This window comes from Conger conger, chromosome 8, assembly GCF_963514075.1.
Source record: "Conger conger chromosome 8, fConCon1.1, whole genome shotgun sequence".
In the NCBI taxonomy this organism is placed as follows: Eukaryota; Metazoa; Chordata; class Actinopteri; order Anguilliformes; family Congridae; genus Conger; species Conger conger.
The window spans coordinates 36618163-36627009 of record NC_083767.1 but is presented as its reverse complement, the minus strand read 5'-3'; positions in this window follow the sequence as shown (position 1 = coordinate 36627009).

Here is an 8847-nt window from a genome sequence, read left to right as displayed (position 1 = left end):
CCTGCTCCGGTTTCTGTCACTGCGGTCATGTTTGACCATACTGTTAAAAGATATCTGTGGCACGGGTAATCCGATTGGTCAGGCCAGTCTGAAGTTCTTAAAGCAAAGGCAAATGAAGAACTGCCAAACATTGCAGCCTATAAATACACACTTAAAGCCTCAGGGCGTGTTTGGTTATGAAAGCTTGTTTGCCCGCATGACTGTGACTGGTCTCCACATGACACTGACTTTTCCATTGTCTCCACTTACCTGTGTGAGCCAAGCTGTTTGGTTTAGGGTGTGTTTTCAGCCAAGACAAAAACCATGTGACCCTATTCCCCCTTTCACACTCTGTCTCAGAAAAGGGCTTTAAAGCTGTGAGCTGCAGTGTGTTCTGGAAAAGCCTTTTGTTTTTCACAGGCATTAACCGGGTCACATGCGTGTCACCCTCTCTTTTCTGAGAGGTCAGAGCAGTTGGAGTCAGGGGTTGTTTATGTCAGAACTACTGGCTGGATATCCAATCCTCTCTGAATGAGGTGAGCAACCGGCCCAATCACAGGCCTCGCTGGATAGGAAGCTGCAGGCTTATAAGTTCAGTGTAGTGTTTTCTGGTTCCACTGACATTTTGATGCAGACCAAGTCTGGCCATCCCTGGCCTTGAGGACTCTTGCACTTGCCTCAACCTGTTTTTTGTTGTCAACTGAAAATCAGCAGCCTAAGCAGACCAGAGGAACCAGGTGATGCAAGTTAACTGCTTTCATTCATCAACAACCAAGAATGATCAAAAGCAGAACACTCCACGACTGTTGTAGACTGTTAGTTCAGGGACCTGCTAGTGTTCTGTGTCTTGGCCAAGGATGGGCAATTCCATTCCTGCAGGGCCAGTCTGTATGCAGGTTGTCACCAATGCCAAATGTTCTCATTATATTTAAACTGTAGAACAGACTAAAATGTGATATCATTCATGAACTTGTAGCTAAAATATAAATGACTGGGCTAATGAAATAAGTTGACATGAAATCCAGAAATGGATACGGCCCTCCTTGCCCACCTCTGGTCCTGAGCCAATCATATGTGGGGCAGCTAAGGGCTAAGGTGTTCCTGGAAACGGGCATAAAGAGATGAACAGGGTTGCCAGTCATGTGGGGAAACGCATTGGGTCATATGTTTTACTGACAATTTCCAAGTGAAAAGGGGAAGCCTTTCACAAATTATTTAAACCTAGAGAGCCTTAAGGAAGCTGTAAAGAGGACAGATGGATACAGTGTCAATGAAACCAAAAACACTTTTGTTCCCATATACTATATGCATGCAGTCCAAGGAATTGAGGGGGGGGGGGGGGGGGGGGGGGGTGTTGAGCAGTCTTGGCTTGAAAGGCTGCAGACAGGATTTCTAACATGAAGAACATCAAACTGAGACATCCCTTTTGGCAAATAGAAGAGCGGTGGCCATCTCCCCCCCCCCCCCCCCACACTGTTTAGATTCCAGTCATGTGAATAATTATGACAGTGCTGTCGGTTCCAATGATAATAACACACGATTAATTGTCAGAAGTCACGTGACGCTCTCGTCCTGTGTCGTCTCTATAGCGGAACTTCCCGGAAACCTGTGCGTGTCAGCAGGGGCAATGAGCTAACCGAGATGAAGAAGCAACCTTGTTCAGACAAAGTAAACCTTGTTCGGGTTTTCTCGTCTTATTAACCTGCACATAAATCATCTGAATAAATGAATGACTGAATAACTGAACCAATGAATGAATAAATAAATGGGAACTCTTTATCCTCTGTGTTTCTGTCTGGTTTCTTAGACAACCAGTTTAGCATTTTTTGTTTATTTTTTTTATGAGAAACAATTGTCCCCCTCAGCCTATTAATTTATTGTATTCATATTTTGGGGGCTTAAATGCTTTTCATTTAATTTAATTGTTAATTTCTCCTTAAATGTGATTGTTAGCCTTCAAAATAGGGCAAGCCACGCATTTCCACAAGTACATACGCACAGCCAAACATCAGCCATATCATGCAAAAAAAAAGAAAATTTTTTAATAAATGAACCATATTTTAGTTGAGTTATGAGATGAGACAGGAAGGCACATAGACCTGGATGATAGCTCCCTAAAGCATGTGCTTAAAAAAATGCACATGCAAGATTTATTTTACACAAGTGATATAGTATGTGTGTCCTAGATAGTCATGTGACCTGGGTTTTGCAGCACAAAGACAGAGAGAGAGGCAGACTACAGACGCCTTTTCTGGTGCCAACTCGACCTTTATGGCAGAGAGCCAGACCGCAAGGTCAATGGATGCCTGTGACCAGTTGTTGGTGACCATTAATAATTGACTATCCCACACTCTCAAAGTCCCAGTCTCGAATGTATTTATAGTCAAAGTCAATAGTGAAAAAAGGTAGAAAGGTGCTGGTGAAAAAAAGCACTTATGATCATTTGCTTTGAACTCTCCCCTTCCATTTACATGAGCTACAGTGACTTCAGAAAGTATTCAGTCCCCTTCACTTTGTGCACACTTTATTGCGTTCATTTTAAATGGATGTAAAATGATGATGCCCATCAATCTACACTCAATGACCTATAATGACAAAGGGAAAACATTGAGCAATCTTTGCAAATTTATTAAACATCAAAAACTGAAATATGTCATTTACATACAGTAAGTATTCAGACCCTTTGCTGTGGCACTCAAAAATTGCGGTAAGGTGAATCCTGTTTGCTTTACTTATCCTTGAGATGTGTCTTGAACTTGATTGGAGACGACCTGTGGCAAATGGAATTGATTGGAAATGGTTTAGAAAGTCACACACCTGTGTATACACAGCCCCACAATTCACACTGCATGGGACAGAGACAAAGCCATGAAGTCCAAGGAACTATCAGGAGACCTCTGCGATAACATTTCAGTGAGGCATAGATCAGGGCATGGGTAAAAAACATTTCTAAAGCTTTGAGTGTTCCCAGGAGCAGTGTGTGTGTTTGTGTTTTTCACTTAATTGGAAAATGGAAGAAGTTTGGAACCATCAGGATTCTTCCTAGAGTTGGCCGTCTGGCCAAACTGAGTAACCGGGCAACAAGGGCCTTGGTCAGGGAGGTGACCAAGAACCCACTCTAAAAGAGCTTCGGAAGTCCTCTGCTGAGATGAGAGAATATGCCGGAAGGACAGCAATCTCAGCAGCACTCCTTATGGTAGTGGGAAGCTACTATTGACTAAGAAGCATAGGACAGCCACTTGGCATTTAGAAAGGCATTAAAGGACTCTGAGAGCATGAGGAGAAAGATTCTTTGGTCTGATGAGACAAAAATTAAACTCTTTGAACAGAACTCCAAGCACTATGTCTCGCGAACACCAGGGATTGCTCATCACCTGGCTAATAACATCCCTGCAGTGAAGCATGGTGGTGGCAGCATCATGCTATGGGGGTGGTCCTCAGTGGCAGGGCAAGGGAAACTGGTCAGAATTGAGGGAAGCATGAATGCAGCCAAATGCACACGACCAGACTTTTACCTTCCGTTTTACCTTCCAGTATGACAATGACCACAAAGCATACAGCCAAGACAATACTGGAGTGACTTCAGGACAAGTCTCTGACTGTTCTTGAGAGGACCAGCCAAAGACCAGACTTCAACCCCCAAAGAACATCTATGGAGAGACCTGAAGATGGCAGTTCACAGACTGATGGAGCTGCCAGGAAGAATGGGATAAACTGCCCAAATGTAGGTGTGCAAAGCTTGTATACTTACCTAAGAACACTCAAAGCTGTAATTGCTGCCAAAGGGACAAAGTACTGAATTAAGGGTCTACTTAAGGGAATACTTATATATATTAGAGATTTCATTTTTTTATTTTTAATAAATTAACAAAAAATGTCTAAACATGTTTTCACTTTGTCATTATGGGTTATTGAATGTAGATTTCGCAAATGGCAATTTTATCCATTTAAAATTAAATCTACAATACAATAAAGTGTGCAAAAAGTGAAGGGGTCTGAACTTTCTGAAGCCACTTGCAATTCAGACATTCAGCAGACAATCAAATCCAGAGTGACTGACTCTTTTAAACAGCATCCATGTATACACCGGGATATATACAATAATTTATGTTTAGTATCTTTTTGCGAGGGACAGCTGTGTCCTACCTGAGAACTTTACCTTCCAATTTCCCTAACAGGTATACTACACTGCTGCCAATGCTACACTGCATACTACACTGCACAGATTCAGGGTACACACTGACATGTGCCAGGGGAACCACTTGTGTATCCAACCGATTCTTGGCTCTGAAATACTTGCTGATTTTATGGTAAAAATCAAACCATAAGCTCTGTGGCTTCAGAACAACTGGCTGATGATCCATTTTCATAAACCTGTTCTATTGCACACAGTGGTAATAGAGAGCCTGTTTTCAAGGGGGTTTTCAAGAGGGCCTCATTGCTAACTTTGTCTGTGTGTCTACTAGATCTCGGTCAATTTCGTAATTCTTTTGGATTAAAATACTTTTCTGCGCTTGATTTATCTTGTATGGTATAATTCAGCCAAGCAAAATAACTAGAATATGAGTATTCATAGGTTCAGTAAAGAGTAGAAGTATTTGAGTCTAAAACAATTACGTAATTTACCTGGTGCTTGCTGCACTGGTATACATAACAACAGTAAATCCTTTAAATTTAACACTGTGCATGCAAAAATGTATATATACTCACTTTATTTGACCTGCTTCTTAATGCAAATATTTAATCTGCCGATCATGTGGCAGAAACTAAATGCATAAAAGCATGCGGACATGGTCAAGAGGTTCAATTGTTTTTCAGACCAAATGTCAGAATGGGGAAGAAATGTGATCTTTGACCATGGAGTGATTGTTGGAGCCTGACAGGGCGGTTTGACTATCTGAGAAACTGCTGATCTCCTGGGATTTTCACCCACACAGTCTCTAGAGCTTGTGCAGCAGTTCTGTTGGCAAAAACATGTTATTAATGAGGTTAGTAGAGAAGGGCCAGACTGGTCAAAGCCAACAGGAAGGTGACAGCAATGCAAATAACCACACATTATTGCAACAGTGGTATGCAGAAGAGCATCTCTAAACACGTTAAACCTCTAAGTGGATAGGCTACAGCAGCAGAAGACTAATAAGTAAAAAAAAATAAGTCTAATAAATACCTAATAAAGTGCTTAATGAGTGTATGTATGCATACATAATTATCCAGCAGTGTGTACACACATGATAAATATATTATATCCACTCAAGTGTGTGTTTGACTATATCGGTAAGATATATGGGGAAATTGCTTACACGTCTATTACACACGTTTTCTGTACATGGCAATAAGTCAGCCAGGACACAAAAAGCAATAAAAGCCGACCAGGCAGGCACTATAGAAACACACGAAGATAGAGTGCATGGGTGTCTCCCGTTTCTCTTGCAAACACACCCCAAAGAGACAGGGCTGGTCAATATTTACTGACAGAAACCTTCAGTGTGCTGCATGATGTCATCTTTTCACCACCATTGTGTGCCCGGCTCTTTCAATGCGCTCACCTGTACTGGGGCGATCCACAGGTGACAAAGCGAGCCGGCTAAAATTAGCTCTGCGACCGCAGTGGTCCGCAGTGTGACAGCAGTGTCGTCCACACTTCCAAATATGCCTGCTAATGACGTCTGACTGACATCGCACACACACCTGTTCCTGAGCCAAACTGCCCCAGTGATGAATCCAAACCTGTTATTGGCAGAAATGACTACTTTTAATAAATTGTGATCGTGGTGGCTGGGCTCGGTGTGCAGGAAGGAAGCGGGAGGACTGCGATTACTGGTTAAGTAGGCGCACGCACCTGGACGGCGTTGCAGATAAGTCCAGGAGTTAAACGTGTCCTTCTTTCCACCGGGACCGGGAAACTGCCGGGAAGCAGAGAGCTGAGTCACCAGCCAGCTGAAAAGGGGTTAATTCCTTTGCATTTATTATTTTCGTTTATTATTTTTAGGGGTGAATGCTGAAGACTTTTTGTTTATTTTTCCTGTTTGTTGGCGAGCTCTCTCCCTCTCCATTGTATAAATAAGGACCGGCAAAGTCCAGAATTTTTGTATCTCTCTGTGTCCAGCTCTTCTGTCCCACGGACATAACATGGTGTGTGACAGTGACCTTTGAATTATATGGTTCTATCTGCATTCTGACTGGTTTTGAGATAGTGAGTTTCAAAGACATTAAAGAGAATGGGGTCCAAGCAGATACGACCTTTTAAAATGTGTAGCTTTTCATACTCTTCAACAGTATCTTTGTGTGGAACTTTACACATGTAGTATTTAGTACCCTGATACATGGGTGATGATGTTATGTAGTCTGTCCCATTACAACACAGAGTGGAAGAGTTTCCCGCTTTTGGGAAAAAAAAACAGAAATGTATAATCGAAAGGGGCCTGTCTTTAGGTGTTGAGGTTCCAAGGGTTGACATTATGACACCAGGAAGGAGCAACCGAACGTACAACCTGCCTAGTGTAAAATGAACATACGAGCAGCAGCCATCTTGATTTCCTGAAACAGCACTTCAACTGGGACTGTGCACGCCGGCTATTTGCATTGCACACAATTGCCTTGCTACGCTTAATAGCAAGACTTCAATGAATGCCATTACTTGAAGATGAAGTGGAAGAAGGATATTTCCACTCCGAACACAATCCAAGGCTCCAAATATAATCCACTTCTTGAGGGTGAATCACAGCTTTATTTTTGAATGGAGGAGTAGTGTGACTACTGTGCAACTTCACTAACGGCTGCTGTCAAGGTGAAACAGTCTTTTCTCCTTTTGACGCTCAGCTCTCCTCTTTGTGACTACCCCACCCCCCACCTCCAGAGATCACCAGGGGTACAGAAATATGAGAGCCATGGCAACAGCAGCTCAGCGGGCCCCAGCCTGCGAGCCGTGGGTTTGATAAAGTCAAGGAGAGAATTATAGCCAGACATCCAGGGGATTATGTGTCAACACAACTCGCCTCCGCTCTAATCTGCCTGCAGTGTTAGGAAAAGAAGGCATTCCACACGCATCTTTTATTTATTTTTTTACAGGAAACTTGCTTCAATGGTAATTTTTCAACTTGACGGAAGGAAAGAGAGAGAAAGAGAGGACTCATTCCATTTTCTTAGTTTTCCTCTTTTTCTTGCTCTTTTCTGCTCCTAGCTCCACCCATCGAGAGAGGCTAGACGAAGAGCTCATAAAAACAAATGAAGAAGGGGAAAGCAAGAAAACATGAATTACACAAACAGAATGTCCTTTCTCCTTCAAACGTCAGTTTGAAGCCACGTCAGTTACAGAGGTGGCAGATGGGGAGAGGTGTACCCACAGATCAATCATTTATAATTCAGGCTTTCGGGAAAAAATACACTACCGTTCAAAGGTTTGGTATGAAATGAGCCTCTAATCACTGTGCTGTTCTCAGATATGCAGTAGATACTCCAAGAATTGTTTCTACGGAATATTTTTTCCATTAAGTTCAACAGGAAAATTTGTCCGGAGAAACAATTCTCGTAGCATGATGGTTTGAGGTTCATTTGATACCTTGGACCCCTGATGACTTAAAGGCATTTAGCCAACAAGTGTGTTCCATACTGTATCATCATAATTTACAGCTGAATCTAGTTCCACCCCCTAATTTCCATTGAGATACATTCAAATTCAAAGAGTTTTAGTTTTAGTATCACTTGAAGGACAACCTTAAAATAAGATATCCAGACTCTGATTATGTTGATAGGTCACAGACATAAGGAAGTCATAGCATGCAAAGGATATGCAACCAAATACAAAATATGACTGTTTTATTTGACATTACGTTCATTTGTCTCAAACATTGAAATGGGGAACTACATATAAAAAGTGCCATAATTACTACATGGTGAAGCCAAAATGTATAAAAAAAAATCCTTTAATAAAAGCTCTGAGTCTGTGCTTTTACCACGTATGAATTGCTTGATTACAGAGAAAAAAAAAACGTAATCAAAAAAATGCAGAAAAAGATAAGGTGACCCCAAACTTTTGTATGGTAGTGTACTTCTGCAAAGTCTGCAAATGCTGTTTGCTTGAAAGACTGGGAGACTTCTACTTCCAGCTCCTATAAGGAACATGTAACGGCTTGGAATGGTCTTAGAGATGCAGACCTCAACCAATTTCTGGGTCAGGAGGAAGAAGAAAAAAAAAGAATAGAATAATAAATAAGTGATTGGAGCTCTCTCTTTCCTTCCCAGAAGTTATTAAATCAACAATTTTTTTCTGAAAACCATTATTGGTACCCCTAACAATTATTGTAAATAAAATACGAGAGCATGATTAAATCCCATCAAAAAGCTGTGGTCTGAATGGAAGAGGGGGGTCCATGAGCACAAACCCAAGGATATCAATAATTCTGAAAAGTTCTGCATGGAGCAATGGTCAAAAAATACCTCCAAATGTGTTCTCTAGTCTTATCGCAAATTATAGAAAAAGACACACGACTGTCATCTTTGGCAGGGGTGTTTGCACAAAGTATTAAACCAGGAGTGCAAATAAATTGACACCTATGGTTTTCAGAAGAAAAATGACTTGATAAAAAAAAAAAACATGAGAATAATTTCTCCAAATTCAAATTGTTTGAACATAACATAGATTATCATCCGTTTACTAAATAGTAATTTTTCTTTATCAAGGGTGCCAAATAAACTCAGCTGAAACATTTTTGTGTTTGATGATTAACCTTTTATCCTTCTAAATAAACAACACGTTCCTATTTCCTAAATTCCATGTTTTCTGGCTCTAATATGAACCAGGAAAGTGAACTTGAGTTCTTTATTTCACTGTCAATTGGGAAGAGAGAGATGGCAGCATTGAGGGAGTGA